Genomic DNA, 12,008 nt, shown 5'->3' on the forward strand with positions numbered 1-12,008 from the left:
TAAAGGCCTACATCAAGATATAAATTAAAAAAAGAAAAACTCAGAGATCAAGATGGCGGAAGAGTGAGTGGAAGTCACACTGACCTCCTCCCAGGACCAACCTGGAATTACAACTAAATTGGGGAGAAATCACCTGAAACAAACAATTGAACAGTAGTGAGAGAGGAGCCTTGTAACCTCTGACACAGAAGAATTGGCATTAGCACAACCTAACTGGTAAGGAGTGCAGTAGAGACTCGAGAAGGTGGGCGGGGTGCCCACGGGCAGCAGCACCAGAAGGATATTGACATGGCCAGTTGGATCCCCCTGAGAAGAGTGGGGTCTAAACCAAAAGCAGGGATTTCTAGCCCACAGCACCAGAGCCCAAAAAGTGCACAGAAAATAGCCAGCTGTGAAAAGTGACAGGATTGCTCTCTGCCAGAGACAGGCAGCTGGAGATGAAAACAGCCTTCTAAAGGGCCAACACAGGATTCCTGTTTGCAGCTACTTACCCTGGTCTCCGGCAAAGGCAGGGGCAGAATGGGCTAGAAATGCCTGAGGAAAGACTAGGGAAGGAGGCTTTGGGGAGAGAACTGAGTAGCCAATGGGATCTCAGGGCTGACTCATCCCCCATGCAGCAGCAGCCATCTTGCTCGGGAAGAGACCACTCCCCCTGAGCGGTTCCAACATCTAAGGACCCAATAGCCCTGCCTCCAGGTGGGATTCCACACTGCCCAGTGCTGTCTAAGCTGTCTGCTGAGTGCAGGGTGGCAGCCACAGACAGCAGAGCCCTGGCTAAAGGGGGAGCAGAGAGGTCTGGCGACACTTGAGGAGAGACTGGCAATGGAGGTTTTGGAGGGAGAATGGAGAGAGTAGCCAGTGGGATCCCAGTGCAGACTCCTCCCCCATATGACAGCAGCATGAAAAGACCCAATAACCCCACCCCCAGGAGGGACTCCGCCCCACCCTGAACTGCCTAAGGTGCCCTGCTGAGTGCAGAATGAATAGATTAACAGCTGAAGGAGACAGCCACAAACAGGAGATTACTGGAAGTCTTGAACAGACTGTCTAAGGTCAGACAGGGTCAATATGTGACATCATCAGAGGCATATCCAGAAAGTAAAAACAGCAGTCTCCAACCATAGAAGCCCATACCACAAAGTCAGGAAGTCAAGAAAGATCAACTTAAGAAGCAGAAGCAAAAGAGAAGAGTCTCACAAATAATGGGAAGACAAGGAAATACACCCCAATCTAAGGGAAAGGAGAAATCTCTGCAAAGAGAATTAAATGAAATAGAGGCAAGTAAACTCTCAGATATTGAGTTCCAAAAAATGGTTCTAAGGAACCTCAATGAGCTCAGTGAGCTCAGAGAGAATTACCAGAAACTACAGGGAAACTGCGAGAAACTTACTGCAAACTATATCAGCATGAAAAAGTACATAGAAACTATCAATAAGAGACAAGAGGAAATGAAGAATACAATTTCTGACTGGAAGAACACAATAGAAAAGAATCAAAAGCAGGTTAGATAAAGCTGAGGACCGAATCAGAGAGCTGGAGGACAAGGTAGAAAAAAGCTCCCAGAAAGAGCAAGAAAATGAAAGAAGACTCAAAAAGAATGAAGACGCATTGAGGGAAATACAGGACAACCTGAAACATAATAATATCCGTATAATAGGGATACCAGAAGGAGAAGAGGCTGAGGAAGGGAGAGAGAACCTGTTTGAAAAGGTAATGATGGAAAACTTTCCTAATTGGAGGAGAGAAAAGGTCACACAAGTCCAGGAAGCACAGAGGGTCCCATTCAAGAGGAACCCAATGAGGCCCACTCCAAGACATATCATCATTAAAATGGCAAATATTAAAAACAAACAGAGAATCCTAAGGGCAGCAAGGGAGAAAGAGGTAGTAACATATAAGGGAGCCCCAACACGGCTAGCAGCTGACTTCTCAACAGAAACACTGCAAGCCAGAATGAAATGGCAAGAAATATTCTAAGTAATAATAAGCAAAGGCCTGCAACCAAGACTGCTCTACTCAGCAAGGCTCTGCATTAAAACAGAAGGCAAAATAAGAAGTTTCCCAAACAAAAGAAAGCTAGAAGAATACACCTCCACCAAACCAGCACTGCCAAATATGCTAAAGAAACTGCTTTAAGATGGAGACAAAGTTTCTATGAATACCCAGTTCCTTTTAGAGTTGCCAATACTTAATATTACCAATATTTTTAATACTCATTAATCTGATTGTGACAATGATGTTATTTTAATTTTCCTTTACTATTTGTTGAAACTAAACCTGTTTTAGTATATGTCTTGCCTATTTCTATTATATTTTTAAGGAAAAAAAGCTTTAAATGACTTTTTGGTATTCTTTATCCATTTATTGATTGAAGGTTTGTAGAAATTTTTTTCCCTAAAAAAACCCAAAAAACTTAACTATGTTTTAGATGTGTTACTAATATTTTCCTATTCTATTCCTTGTCCTTTAACTTTTTTATATGTATATTACTATATATTTAAATGTTTAATATAGTCATACTGTCAATATTTTACTTTATAGCTTCTGGGTTTGAATATTTTACTTCAAGTCATGAGAAATATTAGTTCTATTTTCTTCTAAAACTTCTTAGATTCTACATATTGATTTTTAACTCACCTGAATATTTCTTGTATAATGTGTGAAATAGGGCTCTATATTTGTTTTATTTCAAGTAATAATGGTCCATTCACTTTATTTGTTGAATAAGCCTTATTTTACCCATTGATTTGAAATATCAACTTATTCATACATTATATTGTTAGGCAGATATATACGTTTGTCTCTAGAATTCTTATTATATTTCATTTATCTACTTGATTATTTCTGTGCTGGTGTCATGTTGGTTTAATTGCTGACACTTTATAATGATTTTAATTTTTTAAAAATATTTTATAATTAACTTTCACATTTGAAAAATAAATAAAATCAATCTGCATTTAAGAAAGAGAGAGAGAGAGAGAGAGAGATGGAAGTCCTACCCTTTGTGACAACATGGATGGAACTGGAGAATATTAGGCTAAGTGAAATAAGCCAGTTGATGAAATTACCATATGATCTCACCTATAAGTGGACTCTATTCAACAAAATAAACTAATGAACAAAATAAACCACAGGCACGGAAACATGGAGCAGACTGAGAGTGACCAGAGGGGATGGGAAAGGAGGACAATGGTGGAAATAAGGGGAAGGGACTAGACAAAAAACACATATGAATGACCCATGGACAGGGACAACAGGGTTGTAATTTACTGTGGGAGCTGGGGGTGGGGGTGGGATGGGTGGAGGGGGGTAATGGGGGGAATTTGAGACAACTGTAATAGAATAAACATGATTTATAAATAAAAAATAAAAATAAATAAAATTTTAAAAAGAATGAAAAAAAAAGAAAAAAAACTCAAACTGTAACTTTACACCTAAAGGAACTAGAAAAAATAACAACAGACAAAGCCTAGAGTGAGTAAAAGAAAGGAAATAATAAAAATCAATGCAGAAATAAACAAAATAGTGTCAGACAAAACAACACAAAACATCAATGAAATCAAGAGCTTGTTCTTGAAAAGATTAAGAGGACTGATAAAACTTTAACCAGACTCATCATGAATAAAAGAGAGAGGACCCACATAAATAAGTCAGATATAAAAGAGAAGTAAAACCTGACACCACAGAAATACAAAGGATTATGAGAAAATATTACAATTATATGCCTACAAATTGGTGATCTGGATGAAATGGACCAATTCCTATAAGTATACATTCTTCCAAAACTGAATCAGGAAAAAATGCAAAATTTGAACAGACTGATTACAAGTAATGAAATCAAAGCAGTAATCAAAAAACTCCCAACCAACAAAAGTCTAGGACCAGATGGCTTCACGGATTAAATATTCAAAGAAGAATGAACACCTATCATATTGAAACAACTACAAGAGTCAGGAGGGAGAAAGACTTCCAAGCTCATTTTATTAAGCCAGCATTATCCTCAATCTATAACAAGATAAAAATACTACAAAGAATCACCAACCAGTACTCCTGATGAACTTAGATGCTAAAATTCTCAAAAAAATATTAGCAAACTAAATCCAGCAATACATTAAAACGATCATACACCATGCTAAGTGGGATTTATTCCTAGGATGCATGGTTGGTACAACATCCGCAAATCAAAAACCATGACATACCACGTAAAAAAAAAGAAGGATAAAACTTATATCAACAGATCAAGAAAAAACATTTGACAAAATCCAGCACCCATTTATGATAAAAACACTCAGCAAAGCGTGAATAGAGGGAACATACCTCAGTGTAATAAAGGCCATATATGACAAACCCATAGTTGACATCATACTCAATGGGCAAAAACTACAAGCATCAGTAACAAGATCAGTAACAAGACAAGGATGTCAAATTACACCACTTTTATTCAACATATTACTGGAAATCCTAGCCACAGCAATCATACAAGAAGAAAAATAGAAGGCATTCAAATTTGAAAGGAAGAACTAAAATTGTCATTATTTGCAGATGACATCATACTGTATATAGAGAACCCTAAAGATTCCAACAAAAAACTACTGGAACTGATAAATTAAGTAAAGTAGCAGGATACAAAACAAATATCCAGAATTTTGTTGTATTTTTATTTTGGAAGCTGTTACAGTTGTTTTCTGCTTTTCCTCTATTTCCCTACCTCCACCCAGCCCCACCCCAAGTCAATCCCCATATTACTGTCTGTGTTTATGGGTTGTGCATGCACGTTCTTTGGCTAATCACTTCACAGTCTTTCAACCATCCCAGCCCCTCCTTTCTGGAAGTTGTCAGTCTGTCTTATGTATCTAAGCTTCCATTACTATTTTGTTCCTTGGTTTATTGTGTTCATTAGTTTTTACATAAAAATGAGATCATGTGGTATTTTTCTTTCACTGAGTAACTTAATTCATTTAGCATAATTTTCTCCAAACCATCCATGCTGTTGCAAAATGTAAGAGTTTCTTCTTTTTCACTGCTGCAGAGTATTCCATTACACAAAGGTACCATAGCTTTATTATCTGCTCATCTACTGATGGGCACGTATGCTGTTTGCAAATCTTGACTGTTGTAAATAACGCTGCTGTAAATATAAGGGTGTATGTATTTTTCTGTATTGGTGTTTCAGGATCCTTGGGGTATATTCCCTGGTGTGGAATTGCTGGGCCAAAATAGAGTTCTGTTTTTAATTTTTTAAGGATACTCCATATTATTTTCCATAATGGCTACACCAGACTGCATTCCCACCAACAGTGCATTAGGGTTCCCTTTTCTACACAACCTTGTGAACACCTGTTGTTTGTTAATTTATCGATGATAGTCATTCAGAGAGGTGTGAGGTGATATCTTATTGTGGTTTTAATTTGTATCTCTCTGATGGCTAGCGATGCATTCTTTCATATATCTATGGGCTGTCTGTATGTACTCTTTGGAGAAGTGGCTATTTAGGTCTTTTGTCCATTTCTTAGTTGAGTTGTTTGTTTTTCTGGCATTGAGTTGTATTAGTTCTTTATACATTTTGGAGATTAAACCCTTGTCAGACGTATCATTGATAGCATGTTCTCCCATAGAGTGGGTTCACTATTTGTCTGGCTGATGGTTTCTTTAGCTGTACAGATGTTTTCTTAAAGATTTTATTTATTTACTTTTAGAGAGTGGGGAAGGTATGGAAACAGAGAAATATTGATGTATGAGTGAAACATTGATTGGTTGCCTCTTGCACACCCCCAACCATGGACCTGGTCCGCAACCCAGGCATGTACCCTGAAGGGGAATCAAAATTGTGAACCTTTGGTATGCAGGAAAACCCTCTGAGCCACACCAGTTAAGGCATAGAAACTTAATCTCATGTAGTCCTATTATAGTTTTGGAACTGTTAATCACAGTGGTCAGACAAGAAGAAATAAAAGGCATCCAAATTGAAAAGGAGGAAGTAAAGTTGTCATTATTCACAGATGACATGATATTGTACATAGAAAACCCCAAAAACTCCACCAAAAAACTACTAGGCCTAATAAATGAATTTGGAAAAGTAGCAGGATCCATAATTAATACCCAGAAATCGATGGCATTTTTATATACCAATAATGAATTATCAGAAAGAGAAACTAAGCAAACAATTCCATTCATTATTGCAACAACAACAGAAAAAGATATCTATGAATAAATTTAAACAAGGAGGTAAAAGACATACTCTGAAAACCATAGCGCAATGAAGAAAGAAATCAAGTAAGATACAAATAAGTGGAAGCATACACAATATTCATGGATTGGAATAATTAAAATCATTAAAATGGCTATTCTACCCTAAGCAATCTATACATTCAGTACAATTCCTATTAGAATACCAAAGGCATGCGTGTAGAACAAATACTTCAAAAATGTATACAGACCAAAAAATACCCCGAATAGGCTCAGCAATCTTATGAAAGAACAAAGCTGGAGGTATCATAACTCCTGATATCAAACTATATTATGAGGTATGTCCGGAAAAAGTCCAGCCATTGTTAATATATAATGAGAATGGTTTGCATGACTTCAATGTAACCTGGCAGCCAAGAACTGTGGACTGGAATGTGCATGTGTGAACAATGATGACTTCACTCTACTAGTCAGTTGGGGCAGTAGGTGCTGCTGAGTGAGCACATGAATTCTGTGGCCATCACATTCAAAATGACTGTGTGAGTAGAGTGACGAATCTGCATCAAATTTTGCCTTTAGCTTGAACGTTCCTCTGTGGAAACTATTTGGCTCATTCAGAAGACTGCAACTATGGGCAACTGGTGATTGGCAGTTTCATCATGACAATGTGCCCTCTCATGCATTATTTCTTCCCTCCCCCGCCACCGGCTTTAGCCCAGATTTGGCACCCTGCAGCTTCTGAATTTTCCCAAGACTAAAATAACCTTTGAAAAGGAAGAGATTTCAGACTGTCAATGAGATTCAGGAAATACAACAGGGCAGCTGATGGCAATTAGGAGAGAACTGTGTGAGGTCCCAAGGTGCCTACTTTGAAGGGGACTGAGGCGTCATTGTCCTATGTACAATGTTTCCTGTATCTTGTATCTTTTTTCAGTAAATGTCCCAATTTTCCATATTACATGGCTGTAGACCTTCTGGACAGAACTTGTGTAAGGCCACTGTAATAAAAAGAGCCTGGTATTGGCACAAGAACAGACATACAGATCAATGATATAGAACAGAGAGCCCAGGAATAAACCCATACCTGTATGAGCAATTGATATTTGACAAAGGTGGTCATACCATACAATGGAGCAAAGACCATCTCTTTAATAAATGGGGTTGGAAAACTGGATTGATACATGTGAAGAAATGAAACTAGACAAACAACTTACACCATACACACACACACACACACACACACACACACACACACACACACACCCTCAAAATGGATAAAAGACTTAAATGGAAGTCACAAAACCATAAAAATTCTAGAAGAAAACATGGGAATAACATCTCAGATATTGAACATAGGCATATTTTTGCCAATATATCTCCTGAGGCACCAGAAACAAAGCAGAAAATAAACAAATGGTTGCATTTTTATACTAAAAAATGAACTATCAGAAAGGCAAAATAAAAAGCTATCCCATTTACAATTGTATCAAAGAAAATAAAATTAAGCCCTGGCTGGCGTGGCTCAGTTGGTTGTAGCATTGTCTCATAACCAAATGGGGGTGAGTTCCATTCCCAGTCAGGGCACATACCTAGGTTGTGGCTTTGGTCCCAATCCCAGCACATAAAATCTCAGGTCCAGGTGCATATGGGAAGGCAACCAATCAGCGTTTCTCTCTCATACTGATTTTTTTCTCTCTCTCTCCCTTCCTCTTTCCATTCCTCTGTCTCTAAGGGAAAAAAAAGCAATGAAAAAATGTCCTTTGGTGAGGGTAAATAAAATAAAATAATATGCCTAGGAATAAATTTAACCAGAGATGTAAAAAGCCTGTACTTGAGTCCTGGCTGGTATGGTTCAGTGGATGAAGTGCTGGTCTGCAAACAAAAAAGTCACTGGCTTGATTACCTTCAGGGCACTTGCTTGGGTTGTGGACCAGGTCCCCAGTTGGAGGCATGCAACCAATCAATGTTTCTCTTTACACATTGATGTTTCTGTCCCTCTTTTTCCCTCCCTTCCCTTCTCTCTGAAAATAAATAGATAAAATCTTTTTTAAAAAACCTGTACTTGAGAAATTATAAGACAGTGAAGAAATTGAAGACAATACCAATAAATACAAATATATACCATGCTCATGGATACAAAAATTAATATCATTAAAATGTCCACAGTACCCAAAGCAAGCTATAGATTCAATGCAATTCTTGTCAAAATACAAATAGTGTATATTGCAGAACTAGAACAAATAATCCAAAAATTTATATGGAACCACAAAAGACCTATAATAGACACAGCAATATTTAGAAATAACTATGTTGGAGACATCACACATTGATTTTTCTCTCTCCCTTCCTCTCTCTCTAACTATGTCAAACTATGCTACAAGGCTGCAGTAATCAAAACAATATGGCACTGGTATAAAAACAGAGACATAATTCAATGGAACAGGATATATACAGCCCTGAAATAATCACTTGCCTATATGGTCAATTAACTTTTGATAAAGGAGGCAAGAACATACAATGGGGTAATGATAGTGTATTCGATAATTTGTGTTTGAAAAATAGGACAGATACATGCAAAAATAAGAATCCAGATCACTTTCATACATCATATAAAAGAATAAATTCAAAATGAATTAAAGACTTAAATCTTTAGGAGAGTAAGTCTCAAAGCCATAAAACTCCTAGAAGAAAACAGGAACTAAAATATCGAACATTTCTCATAGCGATATTATTCTGATATATCTCCTTGGCAAGGGAAAAAAGAAAAACTAAACAAATGGCACTGCATCAAACTAAAAATATTTTGTATGGTAAAAGAAACCATCAATAAAATGAAAAGACAACCCACTGTATGGGAGAACGTATTCACTGGTGATACATCTCATAAAAGTTTAATACCCCAAATTTGTAAAGAACTTACACAACTCAACAACAAAAACAATCCAATTAAAAATGGGCAAAATACCTGAATACACATTTCTCCAAAGAGGACATACACATGGACAATAGATGTATGAAAAGATGCTCAATGTCACTAATCATTAGAGAAATGCACATTAAAACCACAAAAAAGTATCACCTCACATCTGTCAGACTGGCTATCATTAATAAGTCAGTGAATTATAAGTGTTGGCAAGGATGTAGAGAAAAGGGAACATTTATACATTGTTGCTGGGAATGCAGGTTTTTGCCGCCACTATGGAAAACTGTGGAAGTTTCTCAAAAAATTAAAAATGGAGTGGCCTTATGACCCAGTGGTTACACTTCTGGGTATATACCTGAAGGAACTCAAAATGCTAATTTGAAAGACTATATGCAGCCCCATGTTCATTGCAGCTTTATTTCCAACAGCCACAATATAGATGGGCACCCAGGTGCCCATCTATAGACACTAAAGTGGATAAGAAAGTGTTGGTACATACATACAATTGTATATTAGCCATACAAAAGAATGAAATAATACCATTTGCAATAGCATAAATGGACCTAGAAGGTAGTATCCTACATGAAATGTCAGTATGAGAAAAAACAAATACCATATGATTTCACTTATATATGTGGAATTTAAAGAACTATATAAACAAATCAAACAGAATAAGACTCGTAGATGCAGATAACAAGAATGATAGTTGCCAGAGGAGGGGGTATGGTGGAGTTAGGTGAAAAAGATGAAGGGATTGAGAACTACAGACTGGTTGTTACAGAATAGTCATGGGAATATAAAATACAGCATAGGGAATATAGTCAATAATATTATAATAACTATGTATAGTGCCAGGTGAGTACTGAAAATATCAGGAGAAGTACTTCGTAAAGTACATGATTGTCTGGCTACTATGTTGTACATCTGAAAGTAATACAAGATAATATTGAATGTAAACTGTAATTGAAAAACATAGATTGAATAGGTTTTGGTGGAGATTATAGGGTTTTCTAAGTACACTAGCATGTCTTGTGAGAACAATGACAGTTTTACTTCCTCCTTTCCAAGTTGTCTGCCTTTTATTTCTTTTTCTTTTCTGATCGCTGTGGCTAGAACTTCCAGTAATATGTTGAATAAGAGTGGTGAAAGCGGACACCCTTATCTTGTTCCTGACCTTATGGGGAAAGCTTTAAAAACATTTTAAAATTATAAAGTTAAAGCAAAAAAAAAATAAAAGATTTCATCAGGTCCATCCTAATGTCCAGCATGACCTAACCTCTGATGATCTTTCCTTGGTCCTGGGATCCATTTTCAATCATTTAGACACACCACCATGGTACAGAATGTTATGTGTAAAGGGGTAAAGTATAGAGTTAGTGCTTGTATCTGTTGACATCCCTAAGCATCAGCATCTTCATTTGTGAAATACGTAGGTAGAATGAGGTGGGCTAAATAATAGTTATATTTTCCTTCAACTAGAAGAGTATGCCACTTTCCTACTCCAAACATTTCAAAGCTTTCCTCACACACGTAGAAGAAAACAAAAAATTCTAATCATTGACTTTAATACTATACATGGTTTGGTCCACATCTCCCTCTGCGATCTCATTATTACCACTCTCTACCTAACTTACCTCTCACTCATCAGTTGCACTAATCTTCCTTTTCCTTCAGCATGTCTAGTTCATTCTCATCTTGGGATTCTACATTAGCTATATCCTTTCCCTAGAAGGCACCTCCTTAAAGGGGCCTTCCCCTGCCACTACATCTAAAGGAGGCATCAAGTCATTCTGTATCACATCACCCCAATTTAATTCTCATTGTACCTCCATATTTAAATCCTTCATTTATTTATAAATGTGTCTCATTCACTGTTTGTTTCACTAAGTAAAAGGTAAGGTCCATGAGGGCAAAGGTTTGAATCTGTTTTACCATATGTACTGTGCCTACAATCATGTGTGCTACTTGGAAGGTGTTCAATACATGATGGCCGAATTTTGAACAACTGCAAAAAATAAGATGTGAGCATGAAAGACATCAGTATGGTAATTACCAGAGAGAAGGAGGGTGGGGTAGAAGGAGTAAAGGGGGAATAAATAGTGACAAAAAGAGACTAGACTTTGGGTGGTGAACAGACAATACAATATACAGGGAGGGACAAAGGTGGGTCTACAGCTGTATGTAAAACAGAGTTTATTCTTATTATTTATTCATTATTGAATCATTTTCCATGTGAACAGCTGTAAACATACTTTGTCCCCACTCTGTACAGATTATCTCTCATAGAATTGTACACTTGATAACTGTATAATTTTATTAACCAATATAACCCCAATAAATTCAATAAAAATATATAAAAAGATGTGTGTGAAGACAACATCTGCTGGATGTCTACTTCCACACTTTTTGGCTCAACTGCAGCCTAACATCACCTCCATGTTATGGGACCAACAGAGACCTGAGCCCTGCCCCCCCTACAAAAAAACAAACAAACAACAGTTCCATCTTTGCAAGCTAGGGCTGAGCAAAAGGTGCCCAATTTGGTAGTTGTTTTGTTCTGACCCTTTCTTCCAATTGAGATTATAGACCATCCCTACTTCCCCACTCCTTAATCCTCCTTTGAACAACTTCCTCAGCCTTCTTAGTTCTCTCTCATTCCCAAGCCCTGATATCTGGCTCCTGAACCTCAAGTTGGTGGGCCCTGCTTTAGTTGACAGATTTTCCTAACGCCAAACATTCTTCCTAGACCTCTGAATTTCACATCTCCTCTTGAGGTATCCCATTATCTCATGGAGCCATCCTCTGACCCTCAGCTTGCCAGGGTGACTTCCTGTTGGAGCTGTGACTTCTATTGTCATAATCCTTGGATTCCAAATTTTGCCCATTGAACTGTATTAGC

General features: G+C 37.4%; 1 protein-coding gene across 1 annotated transcript in view; it reads right to left on the minus strand.

The window, feature by feature from the left end:
* Positions 1-12,008, minus strand: part of EDA2R (ectodysplasin A2 receptor) — an 81,114-nt gene that overhangs the window by 47,933 nt on the left and 21,173 nt on the right. The gene's annotated exons all lie outside the window — the stretch shown is intronic.

Source organism: Pteronotus mesoamericanus, unplaced genomic scaffold, assembly GCF_021234165.1.
Source record: "Pteronotus mesoamericanus isolate MK-2021 breed Mesoamerican mustached bat unplaced genomic scaffold, CSHL_Meso_final contig_256, whole genome shotgun sequence".
Classification (NCBI taxonomy): Eukaryota; Metazoa; Chordata; class Mammalia; order Chiroptera; family Mormoopidae; genus Pteronotus; species Pteronotus mesoamericanus.